Source organism: Hippopotamus amphibius, chromosome 14 (assembly GCF_030028045.1).
Source record: "Hippopotamus amphibius kiboko isolate mHipAmp2 chromosome 14, mHipAmp2.hap2, whole genome shotgun sequence".
Taxonomy (NCBI): Eukaryota; Metazoa; Chordata; class Mammalia; order Artiodactyla; family Hippopotamidae; genus Hippopotamus; species Hippopotamus amphibius.
The window spans coordinates 50394971-50420798 of record NC_080199.1 but is presented as its reverse complement, the minus strand read 5'-3'; the positions used below and the strand labels follow the sequence as shown (position 1 = coordinate 50420798).

Sequence of the window (25828 nt, the reverse complement as noted above, 5' to 3'; positions counted from 1 at the left end):
CAGATAATTGATCATAGTCAAGTTTTAAGGTTTTTTTCTAGAACAAGGTAGATGCAAAATGAAATCAATCCTACTTTGTTGTGGCAGAAGTTGACTCAGTTATTAAAATGGGAATTCTAGAAGTAGGTAAGCCAGTCCAAGTATATAAGTCATATGCTATGTTTTCTCAGCCAAAGGTGTTTTCTGTTAAAAATGCCTGATGGAGAGGAGTTATCTCAGCAATAGATTTTAGGACACAAACTAAATGCCACATTATATTAGCTACCTTCTTATCTATAGAATTTGTCAGCAGTGCCTTGCATCCTTACCATAGAGAGCAATTGTTAGAATCCAGTAAGTGATGAATATGAAAAGGTTTCTGTGAGAATGAAACCTGTTCAGTCTTGCTCTGACATGTCGGGATTTATCCTGTGAAAAGTGCACATCCGGTATTAGGAAAAGTGTTATGAAGCATTAGCTAACTCAGAAGTCAGAAGCAAATTTTTAACCTTCCAAAAGAAATCTGTATGGATTCATTTATTGTTGAATAAACACACTTAATACTACTTTCAGTCCCTAAAATATATAACAATAAATTGTATCTTTATTTTTACACATCCTGAAGTGAAATCTCTCCTCTTGACATCAGCATTTGATTATTTAAAAATTTTTATTTTTTTCTTTCAATTTTGCTGCAAACTGAAAAACAGTAACAATATATGGTAGTATAATTGTTCCATTTTAATAGAGTCTATTTTTTCCCCAGTCCTCAGAGAGATCCTATGTAGGCCATTGCCAGATGTATCATTCTAGAGTATATTAATCAAGGATCTGAATCAGGATGGCAACTCCTGTGTGCCCAAAGAGCTGGGTCAGGATGTTTCTGTAATTCCCTGATGTGGAATAGAAAGATATTGGCCTTTTGTGCTATATAGACTTTAGTGTTTTCTATTTTATTAACCACTTGATTACTGCTCAGTTGTACCTGCTAAGTAGGACACACTTTTATTCCAGTAAGTGAAAGTCTCATTGTACAGTTGAATATATTTTTTAGAAAAATTTCCCACTGGCTGCAATAAATGAAATAAACTATGGTTTTTCTTTCCAAATAAATTAAAATCAAGCATTTGGAAAAGAAGTGAAAGTTGAGCTGCTTTTTCTCTGTTGTAGAATATCTGGTACAAAACAGTGGCTCCAAGCATGCTGATAATTTATGTCTTTAAAAATTAAGTAATTCATTAAAAAAAAAGAGAGGGACATGATCACATTTAGCTTGTTTATAAATCATTGCTGCTTATTTTGCAGTTCTAGCCTAATTCCTTGGTTATGACATGTTGCCAGAAACCGGGCTTTTATGTAAAAATATACAAGATAAGGTTGAGATTACAAAGTAGAAAAGAGAGAAAGAAAAGAAAATGAAAGAAGGAAAGAAGAAGGAAAGGAAGAAAGGAAGGCAGAGAGGAAGGGAGGGAAAGGAAGGGAAAGGAAGGAAAAGATTGGTTTTTAAAGGTAAATTATGCCTTTAGGGGAAATTGTATTTACTGCAATTATTTTAATGAAAATAACCCATTTTTAAATTATAGTCTTCTGATTTTGATTTTTCCCATCAAAATAATCTCTGTAGTACAGTTAATTTTGTATAGAAAAATGAGGTTAAATTTAAGAATTATGGGCCAGTGCAGTAGAATAAATATCTGCCATTTACCACCTTCTCTACTTTGTATCCAACCCTTTACATAAATCAACACTGTCCTCACAGATAAAAACCTCTTTAATTTAAATGCTAATCTCAGGTTACCAAAGAAGAGATTATGGCTCAGCAGTTATTCTTGTACTTAAGTCTGCTCAAGATATCTGCATTGTTTCATGAAGAAATGATATGAAGCAGAAAACCTGGGTTCTGGTGTATTTTTGCCATTTGTCCCTGTAACTCTGGATTTCAGCATCGTCTTTTGAAATTCAGAACTAATATCAAATGCCCCATCTTCTTTAAAGATGAAGTTTAATATGTGAACACAGTTTAAACTCTATACATATATGATATTATAACAACTATTCTTAGCAAGAAATAGGAATAGATGTTTGATCTTCATATTTTATTTGTAATTATTATTTTGGTTTTCCAAACCAGTGAGTATTTGATGAAAATATTATCTAGGTTTTGGAATACAAAAAGAAGACCACAGATTGTATAAAGTTATTTAAATCTTCAGTTTGACAGCCAAATTCTCCTTATTTTATACATCTTCAAAAAAGTGGACTCAATTTTATATAAACTAATTTTATTTAGTCCTAAATTTTAAGAAATAAACTATAAAACCTGAATAGAGAAACATACTAAAATAGAATATCAATAGAAAATGACAATGTTGCTTCAAATAGATTAACAAAGGAAAATACATACATATATTTTTTGCAAACAAAAAAACATGAAAATAATTGGACTGTTTTTAAGTGCCTTAGAATTAATTATTAGCACTCTATCTTAAACTATATCCAGCAAAATATACTACATGTTGCAAAACATTAATACTGATGTTTAAATTTATTTTTATCATTTATACTGGATAATGGAAGTTAGTAGTTCTCTATTATAAGCAAAGTATAAGATTGTACACATTTTGAATATTAACAATACAGATTAGATAGTAATCATAAATTGAAGTTCACGATGAGAAAAAAACATTTTTTTCCTTCTAAATGTCAGGGAAACTGCTGAAGTTTTTCTTTGTGTTAGTATGAGAGAGGAATCAAATATGAAGGTTGGCAGTGTTTTTATCTACTTAAATTCCTCCCACATTCACAGTTGACTGACACTCTCAACAAACTGATAATTACCCACTTGATTTGTTTAAATAATTCTTAAATTTTTTGGATTTTTAAGTAGACTTGAAGAAATCATTAGGAAATACTTGCATCAAGTGGAATCATTTATGTGTGATCTTCTATCATTTATTTATTTATCTATTATTAAAATTTTACTTTTTTAGAGGAATGATTTTTTTTAGATGGGGAAATCTGTCTTCTAAGGAGACAATCTTCTATTTTTTTAGGCATCTGCTTACATTTTCAGATGGTCCTCTCTCCATTGAGCTGTATGTACTTATTTTTATTAAGTGAAAACTCCATGAATACTGGTTTTCCACTTTTTCTAAAACTTAATGCCTGTACAGAGTAGTTCTTATTTATTCATGAAATAAAATGGCTTTTATGCATATTAGTCATGTTGCAGAACTATGATTTAGCACATTTTTGTATGAGTGTTTTGTGCTGGAAATATAAGATACTTTCTTTATTCCTGAAGAGATGATAGTTTTTTAACCTATCTTTTAAGATTTATGTTAATATGTTTAACATCTCTATATACAATTCTTATAGGAAAAAAAAAGCAAAGATCTTGCCAAAGAGGGAAAATCATTTTAAAAAGCTAGTTTTCTCTTATATCCAACATGAATAGCTCTATCTTCTTCTCTGCTATTTATTTAGGTTCAAAAGTGAACTATGAAAAAGTTGTTACCAAATAACAAGATAAGAATGATTGTCTTCATATCCTCTTATACAATATCAAAAGTACAATATTCTAGAATGTTGGATTTTTTAAAAGATCATAGAATACTAATAATGAAATGAAACATAGAATCTATATGTTTAGCATCCTTATCCTATAACTCAAAACAAAAGTGGTTTTTTTTAAGTCTACAAAGAAAGGTGGAAAAGGTGTCAGAATCAAAACAGAATCAAAGCTCCAAGTCTTGGGTACTTCACATTAAATGAATTTAAAATATCTTTTGTTATATGAAACAATTAGATTATAATTCTACTTTGGGTTTTCATCATTCTTTTAAATATATTAAAATATAGTTTAATATCCCAGATATTCTTCAGTTCCTTCCATGCATAAACAAGTCATAGCAATGGAGCATCTAAATTCAATGACACTACACATCAATAATCTTGGTAAAGCAGTAAAATGTATATTTTGGGGTGAGAGTGTACACAAAGATTTCATCAAGTGGATTTTTATCCTGACCTGATATATTTTGTGACATCATAGACTGATAAAGTGTTCTGATTTGATTGAATTGTTACATTTCTGTATGTAAATATGGAGAGAATATATATAGGGATACATATAAAAAGAGGAGAGGGTTTTTTGTTTATTTTATTTATTTTTTTTCATAACAGAAGATTCTTTGTTCATATGCTTATTTTCAGTACCACTACTGGGAGATACATGCTTATGGGAACAAACTTTTCTTATTGACCTAATAGAGAAATTGAGACTACTGAGCATATACGTATATAGGTTCACAGTTTTGAAGTAAAATCAAGGTTTAAATACTGGTTTTTAGTGGATTATAAATATCATACTGTTTTCTCTTAATCTTCCTAATAAACATGCTGATTACAGGGTTCTGATTATTATTCCTGTTCATGTTATTGAAAATACCAACAGCATATTGTTTTCTGTAATTTCAATTAGTAATTTTGAACACTGTGTACTTAATTTATTTTACAGAAATAATTGAATAATGTGACCCTCTTGAAAAATATTACATATTATTTTTCACTCTGAAGCTGATTCTTTCAGGTCATAGAGGTAAAATTATCAGAGAGGTTGCCTTGTAGAAAGGCCTTGAACATTGCAAAAGCCTGCTTTCAGAGCTAAAGAACTCAAATGAGCAGTCACCTTCACGTTATAGAGCATATATTTCTGAATAAAAAGGGTGATCTTCAGCACCTTGTAGAAAATCAGTATGAAATATACCAGCCAACTTTTTATGCCAACAATTGAAAGGAAAAAAAAATAATTAGAAAAGCCTTGACATCTTTTCCCCCCACTCTGATTCATTTCTGTATAAAGAGAGCTCCATTTTGACAACTGTTTAGCTCAAGGCACAGATTTGAAGTATTAGAGATAATGGCAGATTTATTAGATTAACTTTTGCCGGGATCTTTTAGTGTCCTAGATAATTCCTGGCCATGGTACATCTGAATGGTTTCAGCTTGTATAATTGTAATGTGTGCATTCCCCTGCAGGCATTGATGTTGTGTCAAAAGAGATATTAGAGGTCTATGCTTAGTTATGTTTCATTGATTTGTGTTTTTAAGATTTGTGTGTGTATGTGTGTGAAATAATTCTTATCTCTGGTTTGTTTCTTCCCCAAATTAATAAAAAATGGTGAAAGTTTCTTTCTATTAATTTTCTGAATTTTTAAGAAACTATTCTCAGCTATCTTTCTAATTTTCAGTATTGATCTGTCATTCCTTGATTACTCAAGTGAGCACTGTCCGAATTCCTTCATCAAATTTGCACATTGTATTTCTCCCTCTGTTTTATAGGATTAATTGACACTGTCTCTTTGCATACTTGCATTTTTATTCTGGATCTGTTGCCATTTGATCTTTCTTTTATTTTTATGTTGTTCTTTACCAGCTGCTTTCTTTATTAGATTTTTTACAAGACATGATTTTATTACTACCTTTTATATCTTTTAATTTGATTTAAACCTTTTTGATTAGCTTAATATTTTATATGGACTTTCTCAAACATTCCCCTATTTTTGTTTATGGTGGTGCCTGTTGTTTCTCACAAAAGCAGTAAAGATTTTTCTACTGCAGTTTTCTGGGTACATGGATGAAACATTTTAATGCAGTCAATAAGTGTACAATTATTTTCCAATTTTAAAAGGTAAAGATTCATATTATTTTCTAGACAAAAGGATGATTATGGCTCCCAAATGAATTTTTTTTTATATTTTTAAATGACCTTCGTGAAACAAATCAAAGAATTCTAAACTTGTTCGTTCTTTACTTGCTGGGTACCATATGTCACGATTTACTCAAAAAAAATCTCTGTCTATACCAGTTGTCCAGGCATAATTATTAATAGTGGCTTCTATCACTTTCAGAAATACCATTGTTTGGACAATAGAGTCTATGGTGACCCTGTTATAGGTGACTGCAACAAAACAAAAAGAAAAATACATGTATATATGTAATGTGGGAAAAGAACTCTACTTGGGATCAGGAGGATGATTTTTGTTTTGCCACTACCTATTCTGGACCTCAGTTTTCTCACCTGCAAAATGAACACATTTTATTGAATGATCTCTAGAATTCCTCTCATTCCTAAAATATAAATTATCACACATAATTTTATCTCCTTTGAGATTTAAACTGCGCAAAGATTGAGTATACATATAAACGATAGTTGCAAGGAAAGCAGCTTAGATGGATATGCTTGATTTAAGTTATGGCCTGATTGTAGGAGTGAGTATTTGCTTTCTTTTGCTTAGACTTATGTTGATATTGCTCAAATACTTTTGGAAAATATAAAGTAAATTTATTAATTTAACTATCATTCTGTATGTGAGTAGTCAGTAACACACATGGAAACCTGAACTAGACCCAAGGGAAAGTTCAGGCTAAAGAATTCCGTAAATAAAGTTCTTTCCACAACGTTCAATTGAGTTAAATAAGATGTACTTTTCTTGTGTCACCATTTCTTTGAATGTCAATAAACCATAAGTAAACAATGAATAGAAGGCCAAACTAAAAATAAACCTTCCCCATTATTTTCTTCCAGTATTAAAGGTCTAATGGAAAAGAATTGTTAAAATGGAATTTAGTTTAGTAAAAAAATGAAAGAAAGCAAAAGCTAGCATCACTTTTTTCCATAGTTATCAAATTACCTTGTCACAATATTGCTTTATCTCTTTTGACTCCCTGATTTTTGTCATATAAACTGTGAAAGTGGAGGGTGGGAAAAAAAACCCTGTATTGTAGACATGGGACATTTGTTCTAACCTCCAGAAGGTCTGCTCCTAGTTTGCGTGTGACCCATGTCAAATCTTTCACCTTTCTGGTATTTCTCAGATGTTTCCAGTAAAGGATCTCTAAAGGCAGAAGACAGTAAATGTATAATTATGAGTCATCGAATGACTGCTAGGAGTGTTTGAGTCTCACATTCTAAGTTTAAAATACCCATAATTTTGTCCTTTGTTTTATGATAATATTTGTTTTACAGAGAAGTAATGATTTAAATTATTTTCCATCTATTAATATTTTTCTTCGGGAACCATGTATCTTGCCTATTTTTGGTTTTGCATGTCTTGAACACACTTTTCTGTTAGAGAGCATAGAGATATAGGATCAACAGCTTTAGAATTCTGACTCCATCATTACAGAAATCACCTAGAGGGGAAGAATAGCGTGCATTTATGACCTTTTCACCTCAATTGTAAGTTAATATCACCCTCAGAATATTGTGTTTTACTCATTAGATGCTTAAATTTGGGGTGTTAAGTATTATAGTGACCATATTAAAGACAAAAGCAACAACAACTATGTGTTTTGCTTTGTGATGCTAAAACAGAGTCCCCAAATGAGTAGCTTTTACTTGAAAGAGGCTCTTCATTCATACTGAGGTGTCCAGATTGTTGAACTTTCCTTGACTTGCCAATCCTGCCATAGCGTTTTAACCTAATCCTAGCATTCATTGAATGGTTTTCGTGAACTAAGTGCTTTGCATGCATCTGTTCATTTAATCTCCACAATAACCCTATGAAGATATTCCCATTTTACAGATGAGGAAGTGAAAAATATTGACGTTAAGAGATTTGACCCAGAACACATGTAGTAAATCTTCAGATCCAGCTATGGGCTTTGCCAGATTCAAGTTCTGCCCCTCTTTAATCATCCAGCTGCCAAACACAATTTACACCTGTAAGAATCCAGCCCTAAAGACTGAAATTTTCAAGTCCCCTAGGGATGTTATGACTGTTCACTCATGGCCTCCATTAAGCTGAGTATATATGCAGCTGCTTGTAGCAAGACAGGCTGTCTCTGACTTACAAATGACCCACATACACCAAAGAACACTCTCCTTCCTCACTGTCTTTGCCACACTCTGAACCCCTGCTGCTGACTGCATTCAGAAAGTGGGAAAAAGAAACAGGCACAGCTAGGGATGCTGGCAGACTCTCACGTGACATTGCTTTTCTGTGTCTCTGCAGGACTACGTATGCATGTGCGTGCAGGTGCACATGTATTTCTGCATTCTGTCTTGATTTGGTTTTTATATCACCAGTTTACTTTCATTAAAATTTCACAATTGAGATTTTTAGCTAGTTTTGTAAGTGCTCCCATTTTTGCAAAGATATAATGTCTTTTGCTAGGAAGCTATTAAACAGTTCAGTAAATGTAGCCTATTTTTTCCTAAATTTTGAAAGAATTAGAGGTTTATTAAGTCACAGGAATTTGAATATAATTGAATCAGATTGCTTTCAGATACAACATACACTGGATATGAACTGCTTGACATGAAAGAAAGTTCTCTTGGGGAAGGAAAAGTCTATAGGTAATTTGGAAGAGTAGTGAACTTATGGGGAGAACAAATTGGCCAAGGTGATATTTCACAGTTGGGAAAATAAAGGAAGTCTAATAAATTTAGGGATGAGAGAAAGAATATTAAGTGTAGGAAAGATAAGGAAGGGAGAGAGCAAAGGAGATTGGAGTAAAGCCAACTTGTTTCATGTATCTTCATGGAATCACCTCTGTGCTTGGGAAGGAGGGAAATAGCTGTTCTTCCTCCACTTCTTATTTGATATATATATATTTAATATTTATTTTATTTTTATTAATTATTTATTTATTTATTTATTTATTTTTGGCTGCGTTGGGTCTTAGTTGCAGCACACGGGATCTTCGTTGAGGCATGTGGGATCTTTCATTGCAGGCTCTCTATTTGCAGCATTTGGGCTTCTCTCTAGTTGTGGCATGTTTGTTTGTTTGTTTGTTTTCCTCTTCTCTCTCTCTCTAATTGTGGCACACAGGCTCCAGGCTGCATGGGCTCTTTAGTTTGTGGCACGTGGGCTCTCTAGTTGAAGTGCACAAGCTCAGTGGTTGCGGTGCACAGTCTTAGTTGTCCTATGGCATGTGGGATCTTAGTTCCCTGACCAGGGATTGAACCCACATCCCCTGCATTGGAAGGCAGATTCTTTACCACTGGGCCACCAGGGAAGTCCCCCTATTATATTTTATTGTTCCCTATTGCTAGAACTTCAAATTAAAGCCAGAGTTAGTATTCATAGTACTGTGGTTCAGCCACCCTGTGACTTTAGCAGGTTTTGTAAACTAAACTAAAAATCTATTTTATTATGACTTTTTAACATAGTAAAATACATTTTGAATCCCCAAAGTGAAAATGATGAGTAAACTTTCAGAACATAACTCACTTGCAATTGTGGAACATATATATAAGCTCAGTGTTTTCTATTGCATGGATATGCACTTGTGATGGTTGCTTTCTGTCATAGGAATACTGACATCTTACCCTTCTTAGCATCATAGTTATTGTTTCTGAGTTAGGGAAATTCACAGAGAAATTTTCAGATAAGATTTATTCTGTTTTAGTTGGGTATTTTAATACTCTTAGATAACTGTCCTCTGATTTTAAGGCTAAATGAATGAGAATTCAGCCATGTAGCCTTGTGGTCTCTGAGATTTAATCACAACCCTGCCTGTACTTGTCAGTGTGCCATTTTGTTTTGTCATCAATGTAATATGAATTAAATGATGTCACTCTTCTCTGTAGCCATCGTTAAGGATAATGATAATTATGTGGCTATTATGCTTTCCTTATTTTTTAGTAAGCATTACAGACTACAGAATCGACTCGCTAAAGCAGGCAGAGTCAGCAGAAATTTTGTAGAAAACCCAAAGTGTATTGAGCATTTCCCCCCTTGATTATAGTTCTAATAATATGTCTGTTTTTAAAACTAATTTTGCATTATATTTCCATGTATAGTATAATAATTGAGAGCCAAATATCAGGAAAAATTGATATAATAGCTGTTTCCTATTGTAAAGCCTGGCTCAGTGACTCAAATTCCTACCAAGAACCACTGAAACCTAAGATGTAGGCATGGTACTTAGAACACACTATTTGAAACAAAGTGACGGGGGTAATTTGCTATGCTACAAAAGAGCACGCATTGATTTTTTCATTTAAAGAAACTGAAATAACATAGCAGAAAGATTCTACTGTGAACAATATCACAAAACAATGTGATATTTTCTCACATTGTGTGTAAGATACTGACGTCACTCTTTTTACACATCCTCAGATTCAGTCACTTTGAGAAATATTATATAACTTGGATAAATTGATACTTAGGCTTTGCATTTGCAAAGGGCAGATAACCAATAACTAACAATATATGCTTGTGTGTGTGTGTTTGTATATATATACACATAGGTATGTGTATATATATAAAATGTATCATTTCTTTTTTTTTTAATTTTTTGTTAGTTCCACAGCTGAGCAGTTGAAAAATTTACTCAATTTCTTTTTAGAGCTATGATGTTTAGTCTTCTCCCCTCCCACAACATTTATTTTATTTCATGAAGTAGAATGCTGCTATGCACTGAACATTTGTATTCCCCCCAGAAATTCATATGTTGGAAATTAATCCCCAATGTGATGGTATTTGGAGGTAGGGCCTCTGGGACATGTTAGGTCAGGAGGGTGGAGCCCTCATGAATGGGATTAGTGCTGTTATAATGGTGGCCCCCTTCCTCCTTGTGAGGACACCAGGAAAGAACAACCTTCCATGAACCAGAATGCGGGTCCTCTCCAGACTGTGAATCTGTACGTACCTTGATCTTGGACTTTTTCTAAGTGTCCAGAACTGTGATAAATAAATTTCTGTTGTTTATAAGCTCCCAGTCTGTAGCAGTTTGTTGTAGCAGCCCAAATGGACTAAGACAAATGCCTTATAAAAATGATTTATTTATTTATATTTAAAAATTCTCCTTTATTTGGGGAGGGGTTGCTACACCATGCAGCTTGTGAGATCTTAGTTCCCTGACCAGGGATGGAACCCAGTCCCATGGCCATGAAAGCACCAAGTCCTAACCACTGGACTGCCAGGGAATTTCCTAAAAAATAACTGAATATTAATATACTGGAACATAAATCCCTAAAGAAACACCATGTGCATGTGTATAGTGAATTAACTTGCAAAGAGATGCCTTTGCTAATAATGCATATACCTATTGCTAATGTACAGTCTATTTTGGTGAAATTCAGCATTATATTTCTTAAGGGGAATATATTTCAGCCTTATTTTTTCCTATCTAGATAAAAAATGTAGTCAAATGCCTTTCGATAAATGTATAAAAATAGAATATTTTAATGTTTATATACTTATTTCCCAAAGAAGTAGAAAGCTGTATTAATATATGGCTTGAGATAATGCTGAGTATCTGTGTATTTGAATCATTTATTCATGTTATCCGTAGTAAGTTTCTCACTAAAAATATGTATATGTTTGAAGCTACAAATACGGAGATATTTTTTCTTGTAAGAGACTATTTCTTTTTTCATTGTTAACCCAAATACTCATGCATATATGTGCACATACATAGAGTCACACATTTTATTTAGCAGTCCTCTAGTATATGTGGAAATTTTAAGCAAAATTGCCCTGCAGATTGTATTAAAATGTGATTATTATACATAAAAATTAAAAGTAATACAAATTGAGAAGAGAAATTCTAGCACTCAGGAAGTAAGCACAAAGAGCTACTATTTTGCAAGCATTTAAAAAATGTTCTGTATCACACAGTTTTTGGTAAGTTTTGGAACAATTTTACACACATACACACACACACACACACACACACATACACATTTTTCCTTGGTGGTCTCAATTTAGTATTATACTCCTGGCATCAATTTTACTGACTTATGTACTTATCTTTTATGCTAAATTTATTTTATTTATGAGCCATAACATTGAAGACAACATTTTAATTTATTCATATCAATTTTGTTTTACTTTTCTAGAATCTACATTTTAATTTGCCCTGTTGTCATTCTCGACATCTATCTGGGTATTTTATGTTTTTAAGTTTGTTTTTTTTATGGTATGTATTGGTTTCCTAGGGTTACTGTAACAAAATAGTACTAACTTGGTGGCATACAACTGCAGAAATTAACTCTCTTACAGTTCTGGAGGCCAGAAGTCCCACAGGGCCATATGGTCTCACAGCTCTAGGGAAGGACCCTGCCTTGGTGCTTCCTAGTTGCTAGTGGTTGCCAGCAATCCCATACACATCACTCCCACGTCTGCCTCCATGGTCACATGCTGTTCTCCTTGTATGACTGGCTCTGTGTCTCTTTTTTCTCTTCCTATATGGACACCAGTCATTGGATCAGAACCCCTCCTAATATTAACTGACCTCATCTTAAGTAATTATATCTGCAAAGATTCTGTTTCTAAATGAAATCACATTCTGAGTTTCTAGGTGGACATGAATTTTGGGTGTAAGCTAATTTAACCCAGTCTACCCTCTGGCCCCCAATTCATGTACATCCCATTTACAAAGTCCATCCACCCCCTTTCAACATCATTTCAATGTATTAACCCTTTCCAGAGTGAACTCTAAGTCCCAAATCTCTTTTACATATCAACTCAAAAAGTCCCAAATCAGTATCTAAATTAGGCATGGCATGGTCCATCCTGGGGCAGTATTCTTCTCTTTCCACAGACCTGTCAAACTAGAAAACAAGTTTTCTGCTTGTAAAATACAGTGGCAGAAAAGGCACAGTCTAGACATTCTCATTCTGAAGGAGAAAATGGAAGGAATAAGACCATTTACTAGTCTAAAGGAAGATGGGGACACAGAAGGGCAATTTCCATTAGATTTCAAGGCCTGCAAGTAATCCTCTGTGCCTTATTGTGTTTTAATGCTCTGTCCTTTAAGCCTTCCTGACCTTCTGTTCAGTAGCCCACCCCTCCTGGTCCCTGCATCTGTGACTGTATTCTTGGAGTCATTGTCCCTTCATTTCATCCCTTATGTGTCCCTTTCAGTTCAAGTTGGCAGTGTTTCTGTTAGAATGAAATTCTCAAAAATTTTGTTTATCTTCTGTGGATGTTGAGGGGATCCATGCCATTAGATAAGCATCCACAGATTCCTCTTTGATAATCCCATTCCATCTCCAATCCCGACTTCTTTTGAGATGGTTGATTAGACCCATAAACCACATACCAAATCTCTGTAGCAAATGATGGTGCACCCTTGTCCTTATTTCCAGAGCATGTCTACCTGGATAGACAGAGAATTTTCTAAATCAAGGGGTGCTTCCATTTTGCTTAAAAGTTCATTCCTCAGATACTCTCTTTCCTTTCACATTTTACTATAACCACCAAGGAGAAACCAGGCCACATCTAGTACACTTTGCTTGGAAATCTCTTCAGCTTAATATCCAAGTTCATTGATTACAAATTTTACTTTGCAAACAATAGTTTGTCCAGGTTTTCTGTCATTTATAACAAGGATTGCCTTTCAGAGTTCAATAACATTTCCACCTGAGCTCTCACAGGAAGCAACTCTACTGTTTACATTTCCTTCTACATTCTGTTCATGATAACCATATAGGTGTCCTCTAAGATAATAGATGCTTTCTCTATAGCTCTCCTGGCTTCTTTCTGAGCTCTCAGCAAAATCACCTTTAACATCAATATTTATTCCAGTAGTTTCCTTAAGGCAGTCTAGGCTTTTTTAAAAATGTGCATATCAAAACTCTTCCATTTTCTATCCATCACCCAATTCCAAAGTCACTTTCACATCTTTAGGTATTTGTTACAGTAACACCTCACTTCTGGTACCAAAATCAGAACTGGTCCCCTAAAGCTGCCATAACAAAGTGGCTTAAAATAATAGAAATTTATTCTCTCCCATTTCTGGAGGCCAGACGTCCAAAGTCAAGGTATCAGCAGGTCCATGCTCTAATGGCTCTAGAGGAGGACTTTTCCTTATCTCTTGCTAGGTTTTAGTGGTCGCCAGCAATCCTAGACATAACACTTCAATCTTAACTTCCATTTTCACATGGCATTCCCCCTGTGTGACTGTCTCTGTGTCTCTTTTTTCTTTTCTAAGGACACCAGATTTTGGGGCAGAGCTCACTCTAGTCCAGGATGACCTGATCTTAAGTAATTACATTTGCAAGGACCCTATTTCCAAGGTCATATGTTCTGGGTAGACATGAATATTTGGGGGATAATATCCAACTTAGTGCACAACCTATAGCTGTTTTTCCTCCAATTCGGATGAGTTGTATTTTTCTGAATAAAAACATCCTACACCTTATGTGACTTTGGTTATAGTATTTTAAAAATATAAGCTATATTTTGCATATATCTGAAAAATATTAGATATTGATTTCTGAGTTTAGATTATTATCAAGTGAATGTAAACTGCCTTTTATGTAGTAATTTGGTCAGTGAAAAAGTTCAGTTTCTGGTAGGACTAAAAGTTTAAGAAAATCATGTCAAATGCATAAAAAACAAATCTGGTAACAAAATAAGAATAAATGAAGGTTGTAGACTGTAACTTTTTCTCATATGTCTCCAGCAGGAACTAGATTGTCTCTTCAGAATTTTAAATTGAATATAGTAACAAGATGACTTACAGATTAATTATTTTCCTTCCCCTAAACAAATATTCTGTGTGTTCTGTATTCTCTTTACTGTGTTAAATCTCATAATAGGCATTATTTAAATATGTGCATGCGGCAGACTTATTTTCAGGTGTTTCCATCTGTTGTGGGAATATACTTTAAGAATAGGAGAGAAACATACACAAATTAAACATGAAGCCAGGGGAAGAAAAGAAAAAAAAAAAAAAAGAAACATCTGCAGGGCAACAGTGTAGAAAAAAAAAAAAAAAATGTTTGAGCTGCCTGTTCTTAACTACTCAACCTGTTTTACATTGGAATCCTGCATAATTACATTCCAGGGAGGGGCAAATGACAGATGTTGAATAAAGGTTGAAAATAAGAAAATGAGACTGTTTAGAAAAGAAAGCTACTTTTGCTCACCGACAGGCATTCTTTTTGGCAGCACTTTTAGGTAGCAATCGGTTTCATATATATTCACTGCATATTTCAATAACATTAATGCCAGCAAAATGTTCTTTTTTAGTCTAAGAAACTGATCAATTATACACTTCCATAATATATCTAAGTTAGTTAAAGGTTCAGAAGAAGCAAAACAAACCAAAAAAAATGCCACATTTCCTTAATTTCATATTAAATAACTTCTATGTTGTGTGGAAAAAGAGCAGAAATTGTTACAGATATATATATATTTATCATTAGTACTGTCAGTAAACTTTTAAAAATTGAACAACTGTAGGCAACTGAGCAAAGCATAAAATAAATCACAAATAGTCTGTTGTTTTCAAGTTTCAGACAATATACATTGTGTAACTAACATTAAGAAAAAAATACAGTAAAAAATTATTAAAGACTTGCTCTCTAGGAATATTCATTTACAAATTTAATTTTGGTCTTGCTTGTTTACATATTCTACTCACCATTGAAGAAAAGTATTTTATTTAAGAAAAATGAATCATCATCATGAGATTATTTTCCTCATTGACCTAGGCATTCAGGCAGTTAATTTACATTGTTTCTATCTCATCTAACCTGAAATACTCCAAAAAAGTAGTTTTCTTCCAGGAAGACTGTCTTTTATATCTGGGCAAATGCCAATAACCATATCTTTAGGGATTGATCAATCTAAGGAATTTTCATATAGAATTTGAAATCATTGGAGAAGGATTCATGATTCAGTTGGCCCTATTATCCCACTTGGTTTTTCTATTTGTTAACTAAAAATATTTTATTTTTCAAGCATTCCCGACTTTGCTTTCCTTTGCTATCCTCACCCTACACACCATCACAAGTAGACTTCAGTCTGTTGATCTGCTTCCTCCAGGTGAGCAATTTCTTCATCTGCTAGCTTTCTTCTCTGTGATCCGAATTTTACTTGTTAGATTATGGCACTCAGAGGACTATACACACAAACATTTTATATATATATATATATATATATATATATATATATGTATACATATATATCCATATATATATGCACACATATATATATGCACACATATATATCCATGCAGAACTTGTAAACTTTATTTTTTAAAGGAAAATAGCATAGTAAATAAGTATTGATAATTTATCTTGTTATATCTCCATTGGTACTATTACTATAACAGGAAAATCTGTGAAATATTAAGGGTTGAAAAGAGAATCTAAATATTTATTTATATTGTTTTTTTCATATTTGTTATTGAGTTAGTGGCTCAATTCTTAATTATTTAATATAAAAAAATTACCATTTGTGCTAATTTCACTTAGGAGATTGTGTAGGAAATGCTAAGGAAGAAATTGATGGAATGAAAACTGGGCTGGGACAGGAGAGTGGAATTGATTGTTTTTCTTTGATGTTATTTGTGAGTATAGAGCAAACTGCTTCACTGTTAAACAGCCTGAAGAACTGTGTTTCACCTGAGAAACTGGGTCCCCCAATTTTTCTTTCCTTTTGAAAAGCAATTACACTTTGTATTAGATACGTGTTATTTTGTAGAAATATGTTAAAGGCTCCTTTACACATTACTTTGTCAAATCTTTGCATATCACCCTAATGTAGATTCATATATAGTGTTATAATTGAAAAATATACATGCATGTTATAGCAATCTAACAATCACTGTTGTATTTATTTGTGTAGCTTTACTCATGCCAGATAAAGAAGAGGTTGCATTATTTTCATATAGAAATGAATGGAGATTGGAGAGAAAATTAAAAGCAAAGACGTTAAACACATAACGTTAGAGTCAAAAAAAGTTATATTTGTTCCTGATTTTGGAGGGTGAGCTGGGAAGTTTGACAATGTGGGTGTGCGCGTGCGTGTGTGCGCGCGCGCACACACACACACACACACACACACACACACACATACCTATATACAATCTTTCTTATTACCCTTAAATAGTTGTGACTTCACATTAATTAAATTATAATCAGTTGGGAAAAAGAGTTTTATTTTTCAATTCTGTAAAAATTAAATCAACATGTATACCCATAGAGTATTTTAGCTTTAGAGTGCAATTCTAATTTCAGAATGTAAGTTTTGTCCATTATTTTGTGTATTCTTAAAAATCTCTCTCTCTTAATCCGAGATCCATTTTCTGTTCATGTGCACACGTGTGCTCTCTGTGCGTGTGTATGTACGTACACACCTGTGCTTTACCATGGCCAACTTCCAACTTGAAACACAAAGCCATCTGGATTCTGTGACTGAGCACCAGGAAAACCAGTAGATGTTGTTAGGTGGATTAAGCCTCTTTTGTTTAATATCCACTAAATGGTTCTTGAAGATTTTTGCTCTTAGGCAAGGCTCCTTCCAGTAATTTCCATCTGGTACAAGAATGTGTTTTTTCATCGTGTGTATAAATGGTGTGTGCATAAGCATATGCATGCTTGCTTTTTAGCTGTATTTCTTTGTTGATGGTTATCTGACATATTGGAGTTACCTTATTATTTCAAACTTATATAGTTCTTTAAAGTACCAGAATAGTGAAGCCAGTGCATATTTTCCATTAACATATATGCTGTCATAAAATTCTTCAATTTAGAACTCAGTTATTGGACCTTACTGAATGTAATCTTTTTCTATTTATATACATATATATTCCCTTGATTATTATTATACTACAATTATTATATATAATATAATCATTGTGTATGCATATTATAAAATTATCAGAATAACTATATCTTTTTGTTTAAGTCACTATCTCCAAAATATGTGGTTTCTATAGCTACAGCTCTTATGTTTATGGATAATAAGTGGTTCAGTGAGTTAATGTTAGACTATGTTCTTTCAAAAGAAATGCTTAATCTCACAACACATCATTTATATTTGGAATTTTTTGCAAAATTATGTACAGATATATATGTTTTTTGGTAATAAAACAACCACCCAATAGATAGGAAGGTTCTATATTCTAAGTACTTCTAATTGAGTGGTTTTTCCGGTATACAGTAGTACTTACCACAATGACCATATTTACAATAATTAGCTAGATAATTTTCTTTTGTGATCATGTATATTTTTATCAATTTTAATGGATAAACATTAAAATAGATATTTTATTAGAAATTTGCCAAGTCAAATAAGTTTAATTTTGATTTAGCATGGACCTTGGATTTTAATATTACATAATTTTAGATCAGGGAACACACTCATCTGAATCTGAAAAATTAAAATAAGTCACCTAAAAATTTAAGGTTAGAGTTATACCTTCTCAAATTCAAGTTTTCTCTCCTTTGGGCAGACAAGTTATAATCCCAATTATGTGTCCAGTAACAGGACATTAAGAGGGCATTTTACATTCTCCAACTGACAAATCCTACAACACTCTAAAGGAATTTTTGAGTTCAATTACAAGATTGCTGCCATTTTCCTAAAGATTACAAAGAGTTTGCTCTGAAAGAATGTGTAAAAATTTGATTTGTTGTTAGAATATTTTTTTTTAATGATAGAATTGTCTAGCAAATATCTTTGGGACAGATTAAGGGGGGCTTTGAACAACAAACTGAGTAGCTCAGATTATGACTATTTTCATTATGACCATATAATGGTTAAGCAGCTACTCAAAAATGACTGACAGCACAAAGGATCACTTCTTTCTGAGACTGAACATACATATTTTTAAAGAGAAAAGCTCAAATACAGCATGCCCGAATTAGAAAAGGCTGTCTCAGTGAATTCTCCCTTTGATGTCAATATGGATTTCCTTTTTGATTAGTTTAGATTACAAGTCTGAAAATAGACCAAGTTCTCATATACTTATATTTATTTCCCTGTTAGTATTACTCATGCAGGTTGCACTTTACTTTTGTCATCTGTTCTTTGCTTTGTGTATGCTTGATTAGCAATTAAACCTCAGAAAGTGCTCTCCAAGATGAGAAAGTATTTAAAACACCACTGTAGACACCTTTTGATGTTTATATTACATTTTGTGTAGACAGATTTTTACAACACCTTTTTTTCTTTGCTCTGATAGAAGGATAGCCTTCTCCCGTACTGTTTTGACCCTCACTTTGATTACATAGCAGGGTGATCCAGAAGGCCTTATATCCTCTCATTCTATATGTGAGTTTCACAGCCTTTTTATCCCCAATTTCTTCTTTGTTTCAGTGTGTGTTAATAATTACAAAATATTAAAGCTGTTACTAGAAAAATGGCTTATTATTGCCAGTAAAACCCAATACAACATACATTTCTGTGTATTTACTTTAGAACATAGATATTGAGTATATTGATTTTGCTTAGATTTTCATTCTTGGGATGACCCACTCTGACAGGGTTAAAAAACCAGCTTCCAATAAATTTACAGCACAGTAAAGGTAATAAGAACTGAATGGTTTTAGAGAAAAAATTCCAAAAACAGGCTTTATTTTAAAATGTCAATTGAAATGTCACTCTCGCCTTTCCTACTCTTTATATATTTTTGGACTGTAATAATAGTAGCAATAATAGTGGTAGTATTAGCAACACAGTGGTAGGAGTTGTTTTAGTAAGAAGAGGCCAAATTGTTTTGGTTCAAACAGCCTATAATTTATTCTGAAGTTACCTTTGGGATGCTATCAATTTTAATAGTTTTCTCAGAAAAATTTTATTTCACAGGAGGCATTTTTGATGAAATATATATTTATTATCATTTGTGTATGTGTATATATGCACACTGAGGATATTTATTTATCTATCTATTCTTTATTGGGGTATCATTGCTTTACAGTATTGTGTTAGTTTCTGCTGTACAACAAAGTGAATCAGCCACATGTATACATGTATCTCATATCCCCTCCCTTTTGGCCTCTCTCCCAGGATATTTAGGTTCAGTTTATTTTTAAATTATTGTAATATGTGATTTTTTGTAGGAATTCTTTATGGAAAAGTATAGTTTCATATATTTTCCCATAGCTTTAAATCTTAAAAGAAAACAACTTTTGTATTACTTATTTCTTTTAAAAAAATTACATTTTTAAAAATACTGATCTGAACAAGGCACCCATCTGTTCTTTTGGAACCATGTCCATCTAATTTTAGGTGACTTAATTGAAACTTTAGATCTATCTCTAGAGTAGAGTTCAGTGAATTTAATGAATAGCTTTTGGAGACCAAAGTGTCATTAAATATAATAATATTAAAATATTTTTTAAAAAATCCACCTTCTGCGACTCCCAAACACTATTGGCAGGCGTTGATTACTAAATAAGTAGGAGAGTATTAGTTGCATCTGAATTAACTCTGTTTCCTGAGAATGCTAAAAATGATTCCAATTCCATTTACTTGTTTCCGGCAATTGAAAACAAACAAGTGCTAGAAGCAAGGTGAACAATGGGATTTAAACTAGTAAATAGATATACATCCCAACAGAAATCAGATAGCAGGCAGGAGAGAAAAACACTAAGATGAAGATCTTACAAAGAGTTTGGCTTAATAGGCATGTTTTCATTGACCTTCCTTACAGAATTACTTGAATTTGCTAGGAGAATGATTTGAATTTTAGATGTATTCATCCATGTCATCAAAAATGGTGTCATTATCAGAGATGCTGTTAGCCTAAACAGGTGATAAAAGCATAAGGAAAACATCTCCCCTCCATAGTAGTATATTTAAATAGTTTTGGGTCTGAACTTCACAGTATTATTTAAGTTGCTAGGATTTTAAATTTGTCCTTGTAAACCCAACAACTTTTACTAACTACTGCATGCCAGAGCATAGGTTTCTCACTGCATATAAATCAGGCTTTTTTGGAATCTGCATTAACCCTTTGAAGAATCTAAAATTACAAGGACTTATTAATTAATTCATATGTTTATGGTAGCTGTCAGATAAAGCATAAAACACAGAGGCAACTACCTTAAAACAGAAGAGAGAAACTGGCACATTTGAACCAACAATGCAGTAGAATCAAAAAAAAAAAGGACAAAAGGCGAGAAGAAAGAAACTTACAGATGATGAGGTATAGGTTTTTCAGAATACTCACTGTTTTCATTATTTAAAATTATAAATAGATGATCATTTACATATAGATTTTAATTTTAATAACAATGACACGAGCTTAAAAAATTCCCTTAAGGGGAAATTTTAACAATTCCCTTGAGCCTCCATGTTTCAATAGATATATGTCAGATAGGATTTATTTATTTCATTGAAAATGATATCCTAAATAATAAATAGAGAACTTTGGAATTTTATATGTAGTATTTAACAGACAGATCTGATTTACTTTAAATACTGTGTATCTCATAGCAAAAAAGAACTATTATGTATAACTTTGTTTAGGTCCTGGGGTCATTCTGAAAATTGACATTACAGCTTCATAAATGAATACAGTAATTTTTGAATGTCATTCTTATTATAGATTACCAATAGTATTTGATACTTTTTAAATTTCATCTTCCTTTGTATCAGTGGTTGCATTCTGTTGAAGTTCAGAAGTGTGAGTATTAAGTGTGTTCTCAAGGAATAGAGAGTGAAAGAATATACCAGGACCTCAGAGTCTTGATCCTCAAGGAGTATAAGGAACTCAGTGAGGCAAACAGATTAAAAAATAATAAGAGTCAGGGATCAATGCTAGAATATATAATACAGTAGGAAAATTGTGGCATTATCTTTTGTCCAAAATAGAAATGTGTATTTTGGAGAACATTTTCAGGAATTTTTGTTAATTATTTCTTCTTTTTCATATCCAGAATAAATTTTGAAAGGTTTCTGAGATTCAACAACTGCTGTATTTGTGGCTATATTCATTGCCTTATAGGAGTATTTATTACTTCTCTCCTAGATATCTATAATGATCTTCCTTCTTCTAGCCCTTCCTTCTTCTGGCCTTCCTTGATATGTGATCATATGCAGTCTTATGGTTGGTTAATAAAAATAGCAAATTATGCAGTTTATTGTATGTCAATTATATCTCAATAAAAGTCCTTAAAAAAGATACAAAAAATAATAATAGCAAATTTGAGAAAGCAGGAAGAGAGATAAAGTAGATGTAGGAAGAAAAAAAATAGTTCTCTAATGCAGAATTATAAAATGCAGCATTTATTCTGTTAATATACAATGTCAGTTGAATCAACATACATTAAGACTTTCTTTAGTTTAGAAGAAGTGGGATGAGATGCAAGCAAAATGGGGTAGCACTGGAGGTGGAATGATGGTGCCAGAGTCATGCCACCTCCTTTGTGCTCTGTTAGAGATATCCTGGTTGGAGCCAAAATGCTAGGTATCTGTTACCAGAAGTAATGCTGATTTGAATGTTACTTGCCCTGTGGCCATCCCAGTTTTTGAGGTTCCTAAATGTTGTTCAGTACCATTCCAATCAAGTTCCTAAGTATTTCAAGAATCTTCTAAGATGTACAATAAACTGCTCAACTACCCATATGTGTTCCATTACCTATTAAACTAAATTTGGTCTTTTATTCAGAGCTTTTCCATTTTCTTTTAAATTCTAGCCAATTTTTTCCATGTTACTTTATTTTTTGGCATTGCAGTATACATCTTTTGACCTGCAAATCTGGTCTCTTATTACCCTGTGAAATGCACACTTCTGTGTGGTAATCATTTCACTTTCTAATCTCTACCTAGATCACCTTCTCTCTGCTCTCCACTGTCTGTGGAAACCCTGATCATCTTTTGAGTTGCAAATCAAGCACCACCTCCTGTAAAAAGCTTTTCACAATATTACAGTCTACACTTTTCTCTGTATTTCTGTTGTTTGACTCTCATATAACATAGTTCACAATTTACTGATCATGAATTATTTGTCTTATGCTGGTTTCAAATCAAGTTTCTCATTCCCAGTCAAACTGTAAACTCCTATGTAAAGAGATACAGCCTTCCAGACTGGAAAATTTTAGAGGTGGGTAAACATGGGTTCATTTACCTCAAACCTTTACTTAACACAACACCTGTTCCACAACATTCTATGGAAGAGGCCTTTGCTTGAAAACTTTCAATGCACAAAGTTGGTGTTTAGTTCATTCTTACCTTATGAATGATTGAGTATAATTTCTTTAACTGCTGAATTACACACATCTGCTACTCCCACTGAATTTCAGCTGTCTTTACTCTGGTGGGGCATTTGAGTTGTATTGTTTTTCCTTGAGAGGTTATGTCAGAGTCCTTTCTTGAAACAAAAACAAAAACTTGTTCCATTTAGTATAAAATTGAGTTTCAGAGCTGGTTCTCCTCAGGGTACCTGTTAAGAAAGAGATGGACCCATTTATCTGTGCCTTCTCTTCTGAGCATCTGCTACTGCCCCAGGTGATAGCTTCACCTACAGTATGGGATTGGGGAAGGGGAGCAGCTAAATTTTGAGTGTTAGTTTCAGAACAGTGTGCTGCAGACACAATTATATTTGTACCATAGGTTCCCAATGCATGGTTTTGATTCTTTTTTTTTTTTTTTTGTAATTTCTAGTGCTTCCATATCAGATTTCCTTATATCCTTTTGTTTTCATTCCTTAACATATGTTTCCATTTAATTTCATTTTGCTTCATCTCAGAGCATCATCTATGGTTGTCATTATTTTTGCCAGAAAATTCGTTCTGGTAGACCTATTATTATGTCCAAAGGGTCACAAACACTTGACACCATCCCTGAAGGTGTGCAGGTGCACTGAATAGTAAGTGCAAATGCTCCAAGCACTCCAGATACCCAGCTGCAATTAGATTCAGTTGAATATGATATAGGCCAGTGGTTTCTGGTATCTGAATGCAGCCATGGCAATACATTCAGAAGCATTGTGCGCTGTAGATGCACGCCAGAGGATTGGTACTTCAGAGCTGCCACGCATTGACTATTTGATTGCATTATAATAACTTCCTCTTCAAAATGTGTTCTCCGCCTATCAAAAGCAGACAGAATGGCATTTCACAACTGAGGTAAAATATGGAAGCCAGATTGGCAGTGCATCCATCTAAAAATATATATGTTTCTCTCACAGTATTTTTATTACATGAACTCTGTTTCTAAATTCTGATTCCTATGGCCAATTATTAGGAAATAATTGAAGTTCCTGGAGTCCAATGTCCATTGTTTTATCATTATATCACTGCCAACACGTGAACAAGCATTCTCATGAAATGAGCAAATGAGCATATTGTAACAAGATACGTGATTTTACATTAAAAAATAAAAGACATAAAAACATATCCCACATCTGTGTATTTGTATATCAGTTATTTGATTAGTAGAACAGCCTAGATCACTATGCACAAGTGAGAAACTCGGGAAATACAAGGCAATAGATGAAAGATCACTTAACTAAAATAAAGTGATTGTTTATCTGATGCCACATTTTCCCATACCCTTCTCTTTTCTTCCCTGCATAAGGGATACGCCAAACTTATTAAAACTTGTGCTAAAATTAAGCCTGGCAGTCATGTGAACACTAGCAGCAGAAAAAGCATGTCATAAAATTATAATATTAGGATACTCGTTTCTTTTTTTTTTACCTGACACAGAGAAAGACGTTTTGAGACAACTTTCCAACACTGTCTCTAGAAATAATATTGAAAGTGAAATTTTCACCTCTCTCATAGAGTGAAATCAGAAGGTTTATTTTTAACTAATATGCTAGTAAATGGGACATAGAAATCATAAATGGAAATAATTTAAATGAATATAGATTGTTAAAGTGCCATTTATACAGAATGACTCACCCTATCATCATATCAAGTGTAAGGAGTTTATAGGATGGTGAAGGGAAGTAACTGAATAATCATCACCATTGCCAAAAAAAGAGAGAACTGTTTATGGTAGAAAACTGTCAGTTCACAGGATGTTATGAATTATGTCAATTTACTAAAAGAAACATTTTATTAAAGATTTGTTGGACTATATTCTGATGAGATTTCTATTTTAGCATTGGGGTCTTTTTTTCTCTGATATGTTAGAATATATTTGGATTAATTGTAATTTGTTGTGCTCATAGAGAAGTGTGTGTACATGTGTGAAACTGTGTGTGTGTGTGTGTGTGCATGCTAAAGAAAGAAAAAGGCAGTGAAGCAAGCTGTGGTTACATCATTAAAACCTTTCAGTAGAAAAGTGGTATGCACAGACTGTCAGTCTAAGGTCCTGGCTTGTCATTGTTTACTGGCAATAATCTGTGATGGGTGTGGACTTTAGGTTCTGTAGAGTTAATCTCCAGAACACTTGGGCCAGCCATGAATATAGATGGGTGCCAGCTCTCTGCTTTCCCAGACAGCTAATTAGGTGTTATGAAAGCTTACATTGGTGAAAGAAGGTAAGTTAGAAATAAAAAAGAAAAATGAGAACAAATAAAAAAATGAACTTCCATTTATAGAGTTGTCTACTTGGAAACAACTCTAATTTTAAGATGCTGTTAGAAACATGAGCAACCACCACACTAATAGAAGAGCACTATTCCTATTTAAAGCTATTTACAAAGCAGAAATAAAACCATTTTGTTGACAGTCATAAAGCACAGAAAACTCTCTCAAATAACCTTTCCCCACAGCCACAGCACTTTAGAACTTCCTCACTGATGTTCTGATTTATGGATTTGGGCTTTCATTTTTCTATGATAGACATTTATTTCTTCATTATAAAAATTAAATCAGATGCTATCTGAAACTCTTATTCTAGAAATAATATGCATGTTTTCAGATGTACAAATATGTGGGCTCTGGAGGCAGCAGGCAAAGTTGAAACTAAGGGGAGGAAATCCTTTTATGTTTTCTAATATTTCCCTAAGTGTTAACAAATTAGTTGCTAAGTATCTCTCTTTGGGGTATGTGGTATAGTGCTTTGAAGACAGGGAAAATAAGCTTATCTTCTGATTTGTGATAAATTTCTTCCCGAGAGTAAGACAGATTAGAATAAAGAGATAGATTTATTCTGAAATAAGAAATTTTATGGACTGCTTCCTTGACATGTTTCCTTTG

The 25828-nt window shown here is 33.2% G+C and overlaps 1 protein-coding gene across 1 annotated transcript in view; it reads left to right on the top strand.

Moving 5' to 3' along the window:
• PCDH17 (protocadherin 17) overlaps positions 1-25828 on the top strand; it is an 88664-nt gene that overhangs the window by 57157 nt on the left and 5679 nt on the right. The gene's annotated exons all lie outside the window — the stretch shown is intronic.